The following is a 20,649-nucleotide window of genomic DNA, read 5'->3' on the forward strand; positions in this document are numbered from 1 at the left end:
CTTCAGTATTGCACTGGAGTGTCAGCTTAGATTTTTGTGCTCAAGACCCTGGAGTGGGACTTGAACCCACAAACTCAAAGGTGAGAGTTCTACCAACTAAGCTATGGCTGACACAGAGGTTTAGGAAGTTGTGTTAGTTTACTTTGGAGAAGAGGAGACTTTGAGGCATCCTAATTGAAGTTTTCAAAATGTTGAAGGGCCTTGGCTAAGTTGATTCAGGCAAATTGTTCCCTGTCTAAAGGATTCAAAAACAAGGGGGGTACAGGTTAACATGAGGAAGTTAAGATTAAGAAGGGAAGACAGGGGAGCTTTATCAATCAAAAGGGTAATTGAGTTGTGTTAGATCCGTGGTTCAGTGGATAAATAATTACACGGATGCTGTACATAAACAAATAACAGGTCTTTACTGGAGGAGGGTGATCTCTAGACTGGGGTACAGAGGCATGCGCACAGCTTATATACCGGTGTGGTCACTGCCGGTACTACAGTATACAGGACCTGTAAAAAGTAGTTCTGACTTAAAGCACATACACTACAATTCCTCCCTTTTTAGATTAATAATACCCCCTTAATATTCAAATAACAATTACATTTTTACATGTACATTCAATAACAAAAGTCCATTTATAGATTCAGTCTTTGGGGCGGCTTCCTGACCCTTTCGGGATAGCACCTTTCCGGAGGTTCTTGTTCTTGGTGCAGAGGCGATTCTGACCCCTTTTCATCGGGTAGTTCATCGGGTTCCACTGCTACTGGGTCTGAAGTAGATGCTACCGGTATGTCGGGTTCATCCCCAGGTACTCGAGACATGGGGTTGACGCCTTCCTGTGACGCTAAGATCTGATCGACGTGGCGTCTCACAATGTTCTCCTCGACATCCACTGTGTATATTAATGGCCCCGGGTTGCCACTTCTCTGTTCGATAGTCCCGGCCCAAGACTGGTTGCACTACATTGAAGCTCCTTGTCGGCTTCTCGTTGATGTGCTGGAATTGTTTGTCCTCAACATTTCTTCGCACATTTGGTCTGAGCAAATCCAGACGAGATCTCAACCTTCGGTTAAAGAACATCATGGCCGGGGTCTGGTTGGTAACTGCATGTGTCGCGTTTCGGTAGGCTAATAAGAAATTGTCCATCTTATGCTGTAGTGGAATTTCCTCGTCGCACATGGCCTTTATCGCCTTCTTAAAGGTTTGTACGAACCTCTCAGCCAATCCATTGGTGGCTGGATGATACGGGGCGGATGTGTAATGCCTTACCCCATTCCTTTTCATGAATTTTTGGAACTCGTCGGACACAAACTGTGGTCCATTATCAGAGCAGATCTGCTCTGGCAAACCGTTTCTGGCAAATATGGTCCGTAGGACTGCAATCGTTTTCTCTGTAGTGGTTGAAGACATCTTTATCACCTCAGGCCACTTTGAATGAGCATCCACTGCTATTAAGAACATTGAGTCCATGAATGGACCAGCGAAATCAATGTGCACCCGTTGCCATGGAGAGGAGGGCCACTCCCATGGGTGTAGAGGGGCATGTGGTGGTGCATTTTGGACCTTCTGGCATCCTAAGCAGCTCTTAGTTAGGTCTTCGATTTGTTGATCGATTCCCGGCCACCACACATAAGCCCTAGCAAGGCTTTTCATTTTCACTCCCCCCAGATGATCTTCATGTAGCTCCTTTAGCACTCTCTCCCTTAACTTGGGTGGAATCACCACTGGATCCACACATCACTGTCCCCTGGCATACTGACAGCTGTTCTCTTCTGGATGAGAATGCTGGCAACAGTGAGTCGCCATGTGTTGGCCATCCCCTCACCGTCAATTCATATACCCGTGACAGCGTCGGATCATTGCGGGTCTCCTTCTCTATATCCGCGTTTGTTACTGGCAATCGTTCAATTATCGACGAATAAAATATCTCGATAGGGTCCACTGCTGGTGCTTCCTCCACCGTAGGCAGTGGCAGGCGCGATAGCCCATCAGCGTCCCATGCTGTTTCGTGCCTTTATATTCTATTTCATATTGATTCGCCCCTAGAAACAGGGACCATCTTTGTAACCGCTGTGCAGTCATCACTGGAACGCCCTTCTTAGGATTAAAGATGGAGACAAGTGGTTGGTGGTCAGTCAGCAAGGTGAACTTCTGCCCATGCAGATAATGGTTGAATTTTTTTACTCCCCATACTAGGCTGAGGGCCTCCCTGTCAATCTGGGCGTAGTTCCGCTCGGCTGAGGTTAGTGACCGAGACGCAAAGGCTACTGGCCTCTCCAACCCGTCTGGGAATTTGTACGACAGCACCGCTCCAATGCCGTAGGGTGATGCATCACATGCCAAACGAATTGGTAGTGCTGGGTTGAAATGGACCAACACCTCTTTTGATGTGATCAATTCTTTACACTTCTGGAAAGCTCGTCTACGTTCGTCATCCCACTTCCATGGTACCCCTGTTTGCAGTAGGGTGTTCAGCGGGTGTAATACCATAGACAAATTTGGCTTGTGGTAATAGTTTACCAGCCCGAGGAACGACCTCAATTGTGACACATTTTCCGGTGCTGGAGCCTTGACTACTGCCTCAATCTTGTCAGGGGACTTATGTAACCCCTCTTCATCGATGACGTGGCCGCAATACGAGATCTGTTTCTGGAAAAACTCGCACTTGTGGCGATTAGCTCATAGCCCATATTCCTTTAATCTAGCGAGCACCTTCTCCAAGTTAGCGAGGTGATCACCGTCATTTTCGCCCGTGACCAAGATGTCATCCAAATAACACTGGGTCCCTGGAATCCCTTGCAGGACCTGATCCATCGCCCTTTGCCAGATAGCCGGAGCCGAGGCTACTCCAAACACCAGCCGGTTGTATTGATAGAGACATTTATGGGTGTTGATCGTAAGGTAATGTTTCGAAGCTTCTTCTACCTCCATTTGCAAGTACGCCTGGGCTAGATCAATTTTGGTGAAGCGTTTACCACCAGATAGCGAGGCGAAAATATCCTCAATTCGTGGAAGCGGATATTGCACCGTGTGAAGGACTGGGTTCACTGTCACCTTAAAATCCCCACAGATGCGGACCTTCTTTGGTTCCCCAGGCGTATTACTCAACGACCTCTTCATTACAGGAATGATGGGTGTAGCCCACTCGCTCCAGTCCACTTTGGACAGTACTCCTGAACGCTCCAACCCTTCCAGCTCTGCTTCAACCGCTGGTCTGATCGCATAAGGCACTGGTCTGGCCTTCAGAAACTTTGGGCTTGCATTATCCTCTATTTTAATTGTTGCTGTTATTCCTTTTAGTGTTCCTAGTCCCTCCTGGAACACTTCTTTTGCGTCAGTTAGCATTTTTGACAGTCATCCAGGTGTAACGTCGTCATCCTTTTTGGCCTCCACCTTCAGTGCCTGTATGGAATGCCAATCTAAATGTATCTTCCGGATCCATTCACGTCCTAGCAGTGGTGGTCCTCCATTTGGCAATACATATATATCAATTTTAGGTATTTCCTGACCTTTATATGTCACTTTCACCCTTATTTTTCCTTTGGGGTAGACTTTTTGCCCCGTATACGTCTTCAAGACAATCTCTGTAGCTTTCAAGGGTATGTGTGAAAATAGCGGCTTGCAGTCTCTTTGATTTATGACTGTTAGAGCTCACCCTGTGTCCAATTCCATTTCCACTTGGACTCCGTCTATCTTGAGTGTAACCCAGATAGTCTGTTGATCCTCCATTTCGGTTACATTATGTAGTTTCAGACAACCCAGCTCCTTGCTTCCGGAGTCTGTGTCACTTTTCTGTTCGTCTGAACCACTGTCCATCACCTGGTGTACCTTTTTGTACGACCTGCAGACTCTTGCTATGTGTCCTGCTTTCCCACACTGTCTGCACACTTGGTCCTTGAACCAACAATCTTTCTGGTCATGTGTTGTTCTGCCGCAGCGATAGCACTTCCCTGTTCCATAGGTCATTTCGTTGGTGCCATATTCTTGTGGTCTCCGTTGTATCTCTGCAGCGCCCCTTGCGGCTGCTTCGTGTGATACTGCCATATTGAAAGCTTTGTCCAGCGTAAGGTCCTTTTCTGATAGAAGCCGTTTCTGGGTTCCTTCACTTTGTAGCCCACACACAAACTTGTCCCTTAACGTGTCTGCTAGTCCCGCTCCAAACTGGCAGTATTTCGATAGCTTGCGCAGTTCCGTTAGGTACTCAGCATTGCTTTCGTCTTTGTGTTGGTTCCTTTTATGGAACTTAAATCGTTCTGCTATCAGCAGCGGTGTGGGATTTAAGTGGTCCTGTAGGATTTCTACTATACTTTCAAAATTCTTGTTTACCGGCTTCTCTGGGGTTATTAGATTTCGCAGTAACCCATAAGTTTTTGCACCCATGGAATTTAACAGAACCAGTGCTTTATTAACATCTGGCACTTCATTCGCCCTGCAGTACACCTCAATACGTTCCACATATGTCGCCCAATCTTCGACTTCATTGTCGAATGTAGAGATACTGCCACTCTTCGGCATCCTTGGTTGTGCGTTAACTATCCCCAATGGCGCCTCCCGCGCTTCCCCTTCTTCTCCGCTGGCACAAAATGGCATCTCCCGCGCTTTCCTTCCATCCCGCGCGCGCCCGTCTTCTCCGCTGCGGCTTTGCAAAATGGCGTCTCCCGCGCTCTTCCTTCTTCTCCGCGGCTCAATGGCGCCTCCCGCACTCTCCCTGCTTCTCCGCGGCTCAATGGCGTCTCCCCTTGCTTCGCCCCGCGGACCCTGATCAGCCCGTGATCCCTGGCTGTGCTCTGCGCGTTCTTCTCTTGATATTTGTCGACGCCGCTCAGTCTAGAACCCGGCTGTTTCTTACCCTCTCTCTCTCCGGTTTGCAGTATTTTTCCTCGACGCCGTTCGATGATCAACCCCTGGCTGCGCCCTGCTCTCTTCACCCTCTTTCTTACCCCGTCGATGCTGCCCGGCTCTCTCTCTATGCCGTCGGTCGGCTCCAGCCGCCGCTGCTCGGGAAGGGTCTGCTCTGGACCTGTCGTCGGTCTCTTACTGCTCGTTGTGGCTGGGGAACCAAGCCCGGCTCTCCACAGCCTCCCCAGCGAAGTTGGATCTCTGCCTGACTGCTGGGCGGTTGCTCGCGGTCGACGCCCGTGTTCCTGGACTCGACTATTTTTATTTTTTTTATTTTTTATGTTGCAGGTAGATTCGCATCAACACTCGTCGCCACTGTTAGATCCGTGGTTCAGTGGATAAATAATTACACGGATGCTGTACATAAACAAATAACAGGTCTTTACTGGAGGAGGGTGATCTCTAGACTGGGGTACAGAGGCATGAGCACAGCTTATATACCGGTGTGGTCACTGCCGGTACTACAGTATACAGGAGCTGTAAAAAGTAGTTCTGACTTAAAGCACATACACTACAAGTTGTGCAATAGGCTACCAGGGAAGATTAGATACAATGCATCAACTGACCCTAGTCATTCTTTGAATGATAGCATTCCTCAAACACAGTAGGAACTTGTTCTAGCTTGACTGGTTCTGAGGGAACCAGAATTGTTTTTGTGTTGGCATCCTCAGGGTCATCCCTGCGCAACTCTCCCCCTCCCCCTGGCCCCTCCCCTCTCAATGTGACCTCATACATCTTGAACCTGGGGTGCCCATACCTTCTTACTCTGGTTCAGGGTGAACCAGCTGGGCAACTGACGTTTTGTTGGGGGGCTTTGAAAGTGACTGCAGATTCTGGTACAGACACCAGATCTGGAGGCCCTGCTCAGCCAGGATGTGTCCAGTTTTGAAAAAGGGTTAGACCCGAAACGTCAACTCTAATTTCTCTCCACGGATGTTGCCTGGCCTACTGAGTTTTTCCAGCATTTTCTGTTGCTATTTTGTGTCCAGCTCTAACTTACTTAAACTGGCCATTGTAATACCAGATTGAAAACAGTGGTCAGTGACTATTTACACTGGCTCATTTTGGCCAGAGAAGCTTTTCACGTCTCCATAATGTCCAGAACAAGGAAGAAAATGTTTCATGTCCTGCCTGTATATTGGGAAATATTTCACACGATTGCAGCCTTAGTAACTATTTAAAGGAAGCCAAATCTCTGCAGTGTTAAATTCAGGGCCCATTTAACACTGAATGAAAAACCATTAACATGCAAACATGACATGCCCATGTCAAAGCCCGGCAATCCTCAGAGTCACATTTTCACCAAGTGCTACATTGTCTCTGAATTAGTCTGTACTGGGATAGCTGGTCCTCAGTCTGTACTGGGATAGCTGGTCCTCAGTCTGTACTGGGATAGCTGGTCCTCAGTCAGTACTGGGATAGCTGGTCCTCAGTCTGTATGGGGTTAGCTGGTCCTCAGTCTGTACTGGGATAGCTGGTCCTCAGTCTGTACTGGGATAGCTGGTCATCAGTCTGTACTGGGATAGCTGGTCATCAGTCTGTACTGGAATAGCTGGTCCTCAGTCTGTACTGGGATAGATGGTCCTCAGTCTGTACTGGGATAGCTGGTCCCCAGTCTGTACTGGGATAGCTGGTCCCCAGTCTGTACTGGGATAGCTGGTCCTCAGTCTGTACGGGGATAGCTGGTCCTCAGTCTGTACGGGGATAGCTGGTCCTCAGTCTGTAACATAGAAACATAGAAGATAGGAGCAGGAGTTGGCCATTCGGCCCCTCGAGCTGCTCCGCCATTCAATGAGATCATGGCTGATCATCCAAACTCAGTACCCTGTTCCTGCCTTCTCCCCATATCCCTTGATCCCTTGAGCCTTAAGAAATATATCCAACTCTTTCTTGAATATATTTAATGAACTGGCCTCCACCGCCCTCTGTGGCAGAGAATTCCACAGGTTCACCACTCTCTGGGTGAAGAAATTCCTCCTCATTTCAGTCCTAAATGGCTTACCCCTTATCCTTAGACTATGACCCCTGGTTCTGGACTCCCCGGCCATCAGAAACATCCTTCCTGCCTGACAGAATTTTATAGGTTTCGATGAGATCCCCTCTCAATCTTCTAAACTCCAGTGAGTATAAGCCCAATCGACACAATCTCTCCTCATACGTCATTCCTGCCATCTCAGATGTCAGTCTGGTGAATCTTCGCTGCACTCCCTCCAAGGCAAGAACATCCTTCCTCAGATAAGGCGACCAAAACTGCACACAATACTCAAGGTGTGGTCTCACGAAGGCCCTGTACAACTGCAGCAAGACTTCCTTGTTCCTGTACTCGAATCCTCTCGATACGAAGGCCAACATACCATTTGCCCTCTTAACCGCCTGCTGCACCTGCATGCTTACCTTCAGCGACTGGTGCACAAGGACACCCAGGTCTCGTTGCACTTCCCCTTCTCCCAATCTATTGCTGTTCAGATAATAATCTGCCTTCCTGTTTTTGCCACCAAAGTGGATAACCTCGCATTTATCCACGTTATACTGCATCTGCCATACATCTGCCCAATCACCCAACCTGTACTGGGATAGCTAGTCCTCAGTCTGTACTGGGATAGCTGGGCCTCAGTCTGTACTGGGATAGCTGGTCCTCAGTCTGTACTGGGATAGCTGGTCCTCAGTCTGTACTGGGATAGCTGGTCCTCAGTCTGTACTGGGATAGCTGGGCCTCAGCCTGTACTGGGATAGCTGGTCCTCAGTCTCTACTGGGATAGCTGGCCCGCAGTCTGTACTGGGATAGCTGGTCCTCAGTCTGTACGGGGATGCCTGTTCCTCAGTCTGTACCGGGATAGCTGGTCCACAGTCTGTACTGGGATAGCTGGTCCTCAGTCTGTACTGAGATAGCTGGTCCTCAGTCTGTACTGGGATAGCTGGTCCTCAGTCTGTACTGAGATAGCTAGTCCTCAGTCTGTACTGGAATAGCTGGTCCTCAGTCTGTACTGGGATAGCCGGTCCTCAGTCTGAAAGGGGATAGATGGTCCTCAGTCTGCACTGGGATAGCTGGTCCTCAGTCTGTACTGGGATAGCCGGTCCTCACTCTGTACTGGGAGAGCTGGTCCTCAGTCTGTACGGGGATAGATGGTCCTCAGTCTGTACTGGGATAGCTGGCTCTCAGTCTGTACTGGGATAGCTGGCTCTCAGTCTGTACTGGGATAGCTGGCCTCAGTCTGTACTGGGATAGCTGGTCCTCAGTCTGTACTGGGATAGCTGGGCCTCAGTCTGTACTGGGATAGCTGGTCATCAGTCTGTACTGGGATAGCTGGTCCTCAGTCTTTACTGGGATGGCTGGTCCTCAGTCTGTACTGGGATAGCTGGTCTTCAGTCTGTACTGGGATAGCTGGTCCTCAGTCTGTACTGGGATAGCTGGTCCTCAGTCTGTACTGGGATAGCTGGTCCTCAGTCTGTACTGGAATAGCTGGTCCTCAGTCTGTCCTGGGATAGGTAGTCCTCTGTCTGTACTGGGATAGCTGGTCCTCAGTCTGTACTGGGATAGCTGGTCATCAGTCTGTACTGGGATAGCTGGTCCTCAGTCTGTACTGGGATAGCTGGTCCCCAGTCTGTACTGGGATAGCTGGTCCTCAGTCTGTACGGGGATAGCTGGTCCTCAGTCTGTAACATAGAAACATAGAAGATAGGAGCAGGAGTAGGCCATTCGGCCCCTCGAGCCTGCTCCGCCATTCAATGAGATCATGGCTGATCATCCAAACTGAGTACCCTGTCCCTGCCTTCTCCCCATATCCCTTGATCCCTTTAGCCTTAAGAAATATATCTAACTCCTTCTTGAATATATTTAATGAATTGGCCTCAACTGCCTTCTGTGGTAGAGAATTCCACAGGTTCACCACTCTCTGGGTGAAGAAATTCCTCTTCATCTCTGTCCTAAATGGCTTACCCCTTATCTTTAGACTGTGACCCCTGGTTCTGGACTCCCCCGCCATCGGGAACATCCTTCCTGCATCTAGTTTGTCTAGTCCTGTTAGAATTTTATAAGTTTCAATGAGATCCCCTCTCATTCTTCTAAACTCCAGCGAGTATAAGCCCAATCGACCCAATCTCTCCTCATACGTCATTCCTGCCATCCCAGATATCAGTCTGGTGAATCTTCGCTGCACTCCCTCCAAGGCAAGAACATCCTTCCTCAGATAAGGCGACCAAAACTGCACACAATACTCAAGGTGTGGTCTCACCAAGGCCCTGTACTGCAGCAAGACATCCTTGCTCCTCTACTCGAATCCTCTCGCTACGAAGGCCAACATACCATTTGCTCTCTTAACCGCCTGCTGCACCTGCATGCTTACCTTCAGCGACTGGTGCACAAGGACACCCAGGTCTCGTTGCACTTTCCCTTCTCCCAATCTATTGCCATTCAGATAATAATCTGCCTTCCTGTTTTAGCCACCAAAGTGGATAACCTCGCATTTATCCATGTTATACTGCATCTGCCATACATCTGCCCAATCACCCAACCTGTACTGGGATAGCTAGTCCTCAGTCTGTACTGGGATAGCTGGGCCTCAGCCTGTACTGGGATAGCTGGACCTCAGTCTGTACTTGGATAGCTGGTCCTTAGTCTGTACTGGGATAGCTGGTCCTCAGTCTGTATGGGGATAGCTGGTGCACAGCCTGTACTGAGATAGCTGGTCCTCAGTCTGTACTGGGATAGCTAGCCTCAGTCTGTACTGGGATAGCTGGGCCTCAGCCTGTACTGGGATAGCTGGTCCTCAGCCTGTACTGGGATAGCTGGTCCTCAGTCTGTACTGGGATAGCTGGTCCTCAGTCTGTACTGGGATAGCTAGCCCTCAGTCTGTACTGGGATAGCTAGCCCTCAGTCTGGACTGGGATAGGTAGTCCTCTGTCTGTACTGGAATAGCTAGCCTCAGTCTGTACTGGGATTGCTAGCCTCAGTCTGTACTGGGCTAGCTGGTCCTCAGTCTGTATGGGGATAGCTGGTCCTCAGTCTGTACTGAGATAGCTGGTCCACAGTCTGTATTGGGATGGCTGGTCCTCAGTCTGTACTGGGATAGCTAGCCTCAGTCTGTACTGGGATAGCTGGTCCTCAGTCTGTACTGGGATAGCTGGTCCTCAGTCTGTACTGGGATAGCTAGCCTCAGTCTGTACTGGGATAGCTGGTCCTCAGTCTATACTGGGATAGCTAGCCTCAGTCTGTACTGGGATAGCTAGCCTCAGTCTGTACTGGGATAGCTGGGCCTCAGTCTGTACTGGGATAGCTGGGCCTCAGTCTGTACTGGGATAGCTGGTCCTCAGTCTGTACTGGGATAGCTGGTCCTCAGTCTGTCCTGGGATAGCTGGTCCTCAGTCTGTACTGGGATAGCTAGTCCTCAGTCTGTACTGGGATAGCTAGCCCTCAGTCTGGACTGGGATAGGTAGTCCTCTGTCTGTACTGGAATAGCTAGCCTCAGTCTGTACTGGGATTGCTAGCCTCAGTCTGTACTGGGATAGCTGGGCCTCAGTCTGTACTGGGATAGCTGGGCCTCAGTCTGTACTGGGATAGCTGGGCCTCAGTCTGTACTGGGATAGCTGGGCCTCAGTCTGTACTGGGATAGCTGGGCCTCAGTCTGTACTGGGATAGCTGGGCCTCAGTCTCTACTGGGATAAGGGCCTCAGTCTGAAGGGATAATTACAAGTCCTAGCCTTTTTCGGGCTACCCCAGATCAGGTGCATTCCCCAGATGTTCACCTTCAACTAAAGTTAGAGATAGCCGAATTCTATAAGACGCTTAAATGGGGCTAAAGATTCAGTCTATCTCTCCCTAAAGAAAAGAAACGACTGAAGATGTTACCGTCCTCCAGATTGCACTTTTAATAAGTTTAACTAGACTGTAACCTTCCGGATATTATGAGGGTTCGGAATACCCCCCAGAATTCTGGAACTCCTTACAAAAGAGTGTACAGAAATTGGGTTTATGAGTTTATACAGAAATACTCTGAGACAATTATAAAAATATATAGTTTTATTTAAGAGCCGACATTCATTTAACAGCTGTTGAGTCAGTCGCAACATTAACAATTCAAAATACAAATAGCTTACATTTCTTATTTCTCAGAGATCCTTATTCTCAAATCTTTACTTCGTTACATTTCTACATTTCTTATTTATCTCTAAATCCAGAACATCCACCAAAATCAAGTTATAGTACCGTTTGATCCCCGAGACTCAAAGTTAAAAACTTACAGATGGTGCCTGTAAAGTTGAGAAATGCTTGGCCCGTTCAGCGACTTCTGACTTTCTGTCTGAAAAGGTCTATCTGTTATACCCTTTTTGCAGTGGTTTATTCTTTGAAGTTCTCTGCTGATGTAAGCTAATTGTCTTATTCATTCTCTCTGTTGAATGCTTTCTATTCTTACTGTCAATTCAACTGCTGCATGCATAATTATGTCTCTACCTTTAGGTGTTTCAAAAACCACCATAAAAACAATATGACAGCAATGGTTTCTGTTTGATGCCATTCTTATCGAAGATTTTCCATTCAATTCTTAATATCACTTTTAGCTGGTTTAACAGACTTCGAGTCTCCTAACTGCTCCAAGTTCAATACAAACACAATGTAATTGCTTGGTGTATCTATTGAAGTCATATCTTCAAAGTGTTGGTATCATATTTACTATGTATAAATTAAAGACACTTTGACTGAGTGTTTACTTGTTTTCTAGCTATCTCAATCTTGTGTTTCCTGTCTTCCAAGTTTAACATAAAAACTATTTGACCAGCAGGTGTTTCTTTTACTTGATGTCATCTTTTCAAAGGCACATGCCTCTTTTAATGTTTGTGTTTCTGTTCAACGTGTTGGTTTCCAACACTTCACTTGGGTCTTTTCATTGTGTTTTTCCCAAACTCCAGACCCTCTGGAACGTCAAACTGCCATTTCAATAGGATCATTGTTTTAGTACATTTAACTAATTCCCATTTCAAAGCTTGTATGTTTACAACTTTGTTAAACAACTGATCTTTATCTCAGAAGCCTGTATTTCTGTTTGCAGCCTGTGTCTCCGAGGCTTTAGATTTTTAAACCCAGTATATCATGTATTAATAAACATCAGAATTCTGTTCATATTATGGTTTATCTTTCTGAAATATGGCTTATTCCTTCACAAGTCTGTACTGGGATAGCTGGCCCTCAGTCTGTACTGGGATAGCTGGTCCTCAGTCTGTACTGGGATAGCTGGTCCTCAGTCTGTACGGGGATAGCTGGTCCACAGTCTGTACTGGGATAGCTGGTCCTCAGTCTGTACTGGAATAGCCAGTCCTCAGTCTGTACTGGGATAGCTAGCCTCAGTCTGTACTGGGATAGCTGGGCCTCAGTCTGTACTGGGATAGCTGGTCCTCAGTATGTACTGGGATAGCTGGTCCTCAGTCTATACTGGGATAGCTAGCCTCAGTCTGTACTGGGATAGCTAGCCTCAGTCTGTACTGGGATAGCTGGGCCTCAGTCTGTACTGGGATAGCTGGGCCTCAATCTGTACTGGGATAGCTGGTCCTCAGTCTGTACTGGGATAGCTGGTCCTCAGTCTGTCCTGGGATAGCTGGTCCTCAGTCTGTACTGGGATAGCTAGTCCTCAGTCTGTACTGGGATAGCTAGCCCTCAGTCTGGACTGGGATAGGTAGTCCTCTGTCTGTACTGGAATAGCTAGCCTCAGTCTGTACTGGGATTGCTAGCCTCAGTCTGTACTGGGATAGCTGGGCCTCAGTCTGTACTGGGATAGCTGGGCCTCAGTCTGTACTGTGATAGTTGGGCCTCAGTCTGTACTGGGATAGCTGGGCCTCAGTCTGTACTGGGATAGCTGGGCCTCAGTCTGTACTGGGATAGCTGGGCCTCAGTCTCTACTGGGATAAGGGCCTCAGTCTGAAGGGATAATTACAAGTCCTAGCCATTTTCGGGCTACCCCAGATCAGGTGCATTCCCCAGACGTTCACCTTCAACTAAAGTTAGAGATAGCCGAATTCTATAAGATGCTTAAATGGGTCTAAAGGTTCAGGCTATCTCTCCCTAAAGAAAAGAAATGACTGAAGATGTTACCATCCTCCAGATTGCACTTTTAATAAGTTTAACTAGACTGTAACCTTCCGGATATTATGAGGGTCCGGAATACCCCCCCAGAATTCTGGAACTCCTTACAAAAGAGTGTACAGAAATCGGGTTTATGAGTTTATACAGAAATACTCTGAGACAATTATAAAAATATATAGTTTTATTTAAGAGCCGACATTCATTTAACAGCTGTTGAGTCAGTCGCAACATTAACAATTCAAAATACAAATAGCTTACATTTCTTATTTCTCAGAGATCCTTATTCTCAAATCTTTACTTCGTTACATTTCTACATTTCTTATTTATCTCTAAATCCAGAACATCCACCAAAATCAAGTTATAGTACCGTTTGATCCCCGAGACTCAAAGTTAAAAACTTACAGATGGTGCCTGTAAAGTTGAGAAATGCTTGGCCCGCTCAGCGACTTCTGACTTTCTATTTGAAAAGGTCTATCTATTATACCCTTTTTGCAGTGGTTTATTCTTTGAAGTTCTCTGCTGATGTAAGCTAATTGTCTTATTCATTTTCTCTGTTGAATGCCTTCTATTCTTACTGTCAATTCAACTGCTGCATGCATAATTATGTCTCTACCTTTAGGTGTTTCAAAAACCACCATAAAAACAATATGACAGCAATGGTTTCTGTTTGATGCCATTCTTATCGAAGATTTTCCATTCAATTCTTAATATCACTTTTAGCTGGTTTAACAGACTTCGAGTCTCCTAACTGCTCCAAGTTCAATACAAACACAATGTAATTGCTTGGTGTATCTATTGAAGTCATATCTTCAAAGTGTTGGTATCATATTTACTATGTATAAATTAAAGACACTTTGACTGAGTGTTTACTTGTTTTCTAGCTATCTCAATCTTGTGTTTCCTGTCTTCCAAGTTTAACATAAAAACTATTTGACCAGCAGGTGTTTCTTTTACTTGATGTCATCTTTTCAAAGGCACATGCCTCTTTTAATGTTTGTGTTTCTGTTCAACGTGTTGGTTTCCAACACTTCACTTGGGTCTTTTCATTGTGTTTTTCCCAAACTCCAGACCCTCTGGAACGTCAAACTGCCATTTCAATAGGGTCATTGTTTTAGTACATTTAACTAATTCCCATTTCAAAGCTTGTGGGCTAAAAATTCAGTTTGGGGCGCCAAGCTCGCCTGGGCACAGGAATTACCGCTGCGCGCGGAGCCACTTGCGCCATCGGGATATTCAGTTTCAGCGCCCCAAGTGGAAGCCGGCTGCTAAACAAGGCTTTCGGCGCCCCGCTTGGGGCGCTGAAACTGAATATCGGTGCACAAAGTGCCGTAGCGCCACCCGCTGCGGCACGGCAGGCTGCGGTACTGCAGGCCTTCCTCCCACTGTTAAGGGGGAGGTGCCTGCAACAGCGCGATCCCCGCTCACGAGTGCCGGCAAATGAGCCCGGCACCAAGGAGAAGTGCCGGGCTCTCGGGAAACAGCCGGCAATGCCGCGAGGGGGGGGGTGTAGGAGGCCGGGGACGGAGGTGCGGGCAGGCGGCCGCCGAAAAAGTGGCCGGCCGCACCTCCACCTTAACTCGCCCCACTACCGCCACAGGTAGGCCCCTGTGTACCGGTCGCTGTTTGCGGCCGGCGCGGAAGAGGCGGGCGCGACCTAATATGGCACTCGGGGCGGTAGCGGGGTGCTGCGCACACCGATGACATCATCGGTGGCGGCGCAGCGCTACAGGCTAATGCTGCCATTAGCGCCCCGCTAAATATCGCGGTGGTTGTGGCCAGAGGCGCTAAAGCCTCTGAGTGGCCTCTTTGGGCGCAAACTGGTGGCGCAAGCAACTGAATTTCTAGGCCTGTATGTTTACAACTTTGTTAAACAACTGATCTTTATCTCAGAAGCCTGTATTTCTGTTTGCAGCCTGTGTCTCCGAGGCTTTAGATTTTTAAACCCAGTATATCATGTATTAATAAACATCAGAATTCTGTTCATATTATGGTGTATCTTTCTGAAATATGGCTTATTCCTTCACAAGTCTGTACTGGGATAGCTGGCCCTCAGTCTGTACTGGGATAGCTGGGCCTCAGTCTGTACTGGGATAGCTAGTCCTCTGTCTGTACTGGGATAGCTGGTCCTCAGTCTGTACTGGGATAGCTGGTCCTCAGTCTGTACTGGAATAGCTGGTCCTCAGTCTGTACTGGGATAGCTGGTCCTTAGTCTGTACTGGGATAGCTGGTCCTCAGTCTGTACTGGGATAGCTGGTCCTCAGTCTGTACTGGGATAGCTGGTCCTCTGTCTGTACTGGGATAGCTGAGCCTCAGTCTGTACTGGGATAGCTGGTCCTCAGTCTGTACTGGGATAGCTAGCCTCAGTCTGTACTGGGATAACTAGCCTCAGTCTGTACTGGGATAGCTGGTCCTCAGTCTGTACTGGGATAGCTGGTCCTCAGTCTGTACTGGGATAGCTGGTCCTCAGTCTGTACGGGGATAGCTGGTCCACAGTCTGTACTGGGATAGCTGGTCCTCAGTCTGTACTGGGATAGCTAGTCCTCTGTCTGTACTGGGATAGCTGGTCCTCTGTCTGTACTGGGATAGCTGAGCCTCAGTCTGTACTGGGATAGCTGGTCCTCAGTCTGTACTGGGATAGCTAGCCTCAGTCTGTACTGGGATAGCTAGCCTCAGTCTGTACTGGGATAGCTGGTCCTCAGTCTGTACTGGGATAGCTGGTCCTCAGTCTGTACTGGGATAGCTGGTCCTCAGTCTGTACGGGGATAGCTGGTCCACAGTCTGTACTGGGATAGCTGGTCCTCAGTCTGTACTGGGATAGCTAGTCCTCTGTCTGTACTGGGATAGCTGGTCCTCAGTCTGTACTGGGATAGCTGGTCCTCAGTCTGTACTGGGATAGCTGGTCCTCAGTCTGTACTGCAATAGCTGGTCCTCAGTCTGTACTGGGATAGCTGGTCCTTAGTCTATACTGGATTACAGAGCAAAGCACCCTCTACACTGTCCCATCAAACATGCCTAGGTCAGGTACAGTACAGGTTAGATACTAGCCATTTGAGATTGTTGTTTAAGGTCAGGTTTATGCTCCGGGACTACACTCACTAGGAACTCTGTTCCCACTGCCCAAACTCAGTTTACATGGCACTTTTACAGCCAGAAGATAGAGACGATAGGAACAAGAGTAGGCCATTTAGCCCCTTGACCCTGCATTATCATCCTATCAACTATCATCCTCTCTGTTGGGGCTGGATTATGAGCTCAGGCCCAAGGTGAAAAGTCTTTTTATTAACCCCACTGCATTGCCCAGTTCCCCTCAGCATGTGCAGGCTTGTTGCAGAGAAATTGATACCAATAAATTGCTGAGCATTAAAGCCACAGACAGCGAGTAATTGTCACGAAGCTGAATGTCAGTCTGCACCGTTTAGTTAACCAGCAACCTATGGTATGTTAATCAGTTTCCTCTTGAAACTCCTTATCCCAAAATAAGCTTTAATAGCCAGGGGCCCTACATCAGCAGGTGCAACCACATATCTTTGTTCAAGTGTTCCAACTGAGCTCAGTAACCCTATACTTGTTCTAAATATGAACAAAACAGATGTTTGACATGAACATAATACTTCCCCTTTCATAGTCACACGCCAAACTTGTTCTTACCTTGTGCAGACTCTGAGCTATAATCTGTGGTGGTCCAAATGTGATCTTATTTCCAATCGCTTACCCCAACTTTGCTCCTCTACTGAAAATGTTGGGGTAGAAATTGAACTTGGGCAGTAGCGCAAAACAGGCGGTATTGTATTGACTGGCTGTTACGCTCCCCGCCCAATATGGCAGTCAATCCGATCCAATAGCGCCCATTTTGTGCTGATGCCTAAGACAAATTTCTAGCCCAACGTTATCTGGCGCTGGGACATGGCCCTCTGTTGTGTCGCCTCCCACCCTAGCACCTCAGCAAAGTTCTTCATAGAAGAGTTTAGACCAAAAAAACGCAGAACTGTCCCATTGACGTAAGTGCGGTGGAGGAGCTGCTGGCGACCTCTGCCTCTGCCCTCGCCAAAGTATCCTGGGTCAGTGGGAGGCCACCTCATTAGCATCTAATTGGTGGGTGCCCGTGCCATTTTGGATGGGTCTTGGGTTGCCAGGAGGGAGGAAATGTATCGCTGGCCAGCCGTTTATTGCTGGCACTACCAACACAGGGAGCACGCTCTATTAGGCCCCACCAGCCAGCACTGTGGTGGAGGCAAATGTTTGGGGGGAGGGTCCAGGCCAGGATCCAGGAATGATCCCAGTGTACAGGGCACTCAGCAGTAAGGAGGCTGGAACCAGGGAAATTTGCGGCTTGGGAATTCCCCCCCTCGAGCTCAGCCCTGCCTGTTGTCTTGGACTATATTGGCGGCGTGGGGTGGGGTGGTGGGGAGAGAGTGTGGGCAGAGATTCCACCCCAAGCTGCTTAAGCCAGGTAGTTCATCAGCCCTGCTGCTGCTGCTGCACTCCTGGTGGTCTTACACCAGGAGTGGGATCCACAGAAACTTGTGACTTAGTTGTCAACAGGGAGGCAAGTTGGGGCATCCCAGATGAGCTCAATCCTCTCTTGGCTCAGTGACCAGCAGAAGACACTGCATAGTGCTCAGGAGTAGGAACCCTGGCTTACTTTCCTCTCCTTCGCCCAGGGTTACTGAGGGCATTGCTGTGATTGGCTAACCTAACACATACCAGGGATCAAACCTTTCTGGCCTTTAAGCAACTGAGATACCGGGGGAGCAAATTCGAACTTATTTCTGCATGATGTAGTTGACTAAGATTAACTTTTGCCTTTTAATCGAACCCATGGCTTCCCCCACTGGATCTTTGGGTAAATGCAGTGCCCTGTGTGGTGCTGATCAAAACAGATCAGAAGATCCCAGGTTTGACCTCATTTTGCACTGAGCTAGTGACCTGAACTGGGGCAGCAGTCAGTCCAGTGACTCCTACTGGAAAGTGCACAGGATGGGTGCTTGCTGAGGACCATAGCAGACTCGGCTGTGATGCCCCAATGGCCGAATACCCTGATGAGATTCACTGTCTAGGCTCACACGTGAAGAATGGAAAGGTACTGGCGCCTGCTTGAAGATCTGTACGCCAGCAAGACTCCTTCAGGAGAGATGTGGAGAAACTTGCAATGGCACTATTTTTATGATAGGATGTAATCTTTGCTAGATTATAAGAGGCTGATCTGCAAAATAAATATTTTGTATCAGAAAGAAATGCCTGAAGTGACATCGCCAGAAGACAAACTTGCAATATTCGGGAGGAGGGCATCCTTTCGAAGCTTAAGAGCCGGAAAAATAAATTTGCATCTGACAAAGAACAAGTCCTTTTCCATTACCGCTTGAGAGAGATGCCAAGATTCACCTCCACAGAGCCATCAGTTTTACAGAGGTCGGTTCATTTGTGCTCAGGAGTGTCATCGAAAGCACAAGAACTGATCACCTGTACTTCAATGCAGTGCCGACACTTTTAAAACACTTGCACGGCCCACCTTGGGTGGAAAGACTTCAGCTCAGCATCGGTCGAGACACTTGTGTGCGATTTCTGCCCATTTCCCCTCGCCTTTGTTACAAAGATTTCACATCATACTGCTGGGTTTCACTTCACTCCCCCAATCCTAGGGTTGCCATCTCTGGTTGGACGTATTCCTGGAGATTTCATCACATGACCCCCCATCTCCAATCGCCTCACCCCGGCCATCTCCAATATTTTAAGAACTAATAAACAAAAGTGTTTAGAGAAAATGGAAAAAAAAAACACACCATTTTATTTTATTGCCCCTATGATTTGTTTCCGGGCTTGCTCGCAGTGTCTGGGAGATTAATCTTTAATTCCTGGAGACTCCAGGGCAGTCCTGGAGGGTTGGCAACCCCTACCCACTCCCCAAAAGGAATCCAATATGCAGAAAATTTCAGGATTTGGGTTATTGAGGCTGAAACCCTACAATCCGTTATTGGCAACAAAGCTGAATCTGACGTTAATCCATGGCACAGTCATCAGGTATTGGTCAATTTGCTCACTTCTGCTCCCTCAACACTAACCTGGTGGTCAGTGAGTGCTGGTCCCACCTATAAAGTCCTGGTCTCGCTTCAGTCCTGCTTATAAAACGCTAGTGCCGCTCCTGCTCCCCGCCAAATCCCACTTCCCTGAAAATTTGCTTCTACAGAAAATGGTACTTCCGAGTACAGCATTCGGGATGTCCATCCAAGCAGAGAGCCAATCTACTGACAATCATATCCAAAGCCCCGCAGGTGGCTCATGAACCATGTCTTGGCCACCTCAGTAATATGAGTTAGATTCTAATTTTCACAAATTACCACAAACATTATTGTAACAAAGGACATGATTTGTAAATTCTGTATTAATATTTCTCAAACTCTGAAACTTCTGAGCTGCCATTATCTATCTGGCAAGATGATAAAACTGCACTAAACAGCACTGGTAGTTCAGGTATTTTCCAAGCTAAATTTAGCAACTTCCTCTGAAACAAAGACAAGTTCATTTTAGTTTTATTTTAAATATACAAGTTAAAAAAAAGCCACTCCCTTTAAGTTATGGGAAATGACCCATTGAAACAAGAGCATTTCAGACACTGGCCAGCAGTGAGCAGAATACAGTAACCAATTTGAGAATTTTGAGTGGACTGATTTAAGAGAGGTTACTCCGCAGAGAGACTAATTGCACTGTCTCCTACTGTCATCTTTCCCAGGACTTCAAAACTGTGGAACTGTTAACTATGTCAGCTGTGGCTCAGTGGGTAGCGCCCTCACCTCTGAGTCGGAAGGTTGTGGGTTCATAGTCCCACTCCAGAGACTTGAGCACAAAAATCTAGGCTGACACTCCAGTGCTGTGCTGCACTGTCGGAGGTGCTGTCTTTTGGTTGAGACGTTAAACTGAGGCCCCCAGGTGGACGTGAAAGATCCCATAGCACTATCTGGAAGAAGAGTAGGGGAGTTATCCCCGGTGTCCCAGCCAATATTTATCCCTTAATCAACATCACTAAAACAGAATATCTGGTCATTATCACATTGCTGTTTGTGGGACCTTGCTGTGCACACATTAGCTGCCATGTTCCCTACATTACAACAGTGACTACACTTCAAAAACTACTTCATTGGCTGTAAAGTGCACGGTGACGTCCGGTGGTCATGAAAGGCGCTATATAAATGCAAGTCTTTCTTTTTTTTATAACCTCCTTGAGTCTTCCCTTCCCTCTCCTAATCTACAGACTTTATAAACTCAAGCTTGGGAGTGCTTAATAACAACTACTTCGTTTACCTCATCTTCAGTTTAACATTTTTGCAGCCTTGCTGCACAATAGAACTTGTCCTGGTGTTTCTCAATAACATTTATTTCAAAGAGCCATGCCCCCCCTCCCCCATATGCCAATCGAAATCACACAATGAGAAGAGCAGGGGCAAAATCCTCATGAGAGCAGCTTCAGTAAAGGACAAGCTGGCAAAAGGTCTGTGGTCATTGTTAATCTCAAGACAACCTTATTTTAATCAGTTAACCAAACGATATGAGAGAGATTACAGTCAGCGAGCAGAAATGAGTGCTGTTACTTACCGCACAGGGCTTTGTATGGGAATCAGTGATTACAGTTTCAGGGCTGCCGTCTCCTGGCATTCGGAGGAAGCCCACAGCTAATTGCTTGTATTGTGGTAATCTT

The 20,649-nt window shown here is 47.6% G+C and overlaps 1 protein-coding gene across 1 annotated transcript in view; it reads right to left on the reverse strand.

Annotated features, from left to right (window-relative positions):
* Positions 1–20,635, reverse strand: part of matk (megakaryocyte-associated tyrosine kinase) — a 225,889-nt gene extending 205,254 nt beyond the window's left edge. Inside the window, exon 1 of the mRNA XM_086004846.1 lies at positions 20,547–20,635. The gene's annotated coding sequence lies outside the window, so the exon portion shown is untranslated. The remainder of the gene's footprint in view (positions 1–20,546) is intronic.
* Positions 20,636–20,649: the final 14 nt, after the last annotated feature.

The sequence above is a fragment of the Somniosus microcephalus genome, chromosome 13, assembly GCF_052327205.1.
Source record: "Somniosus microcephalus isolate GS21.2 chromosome 13, FLI_Smic_1.0, whole genome shotgun sequence".
NCBI classification, from domain to species: Eukaryota; Metazoa; Chordata; class Chondrichthyes; order Squaliformes; family Somniosidae; genus Somniosus; species Somniosus microcephalus.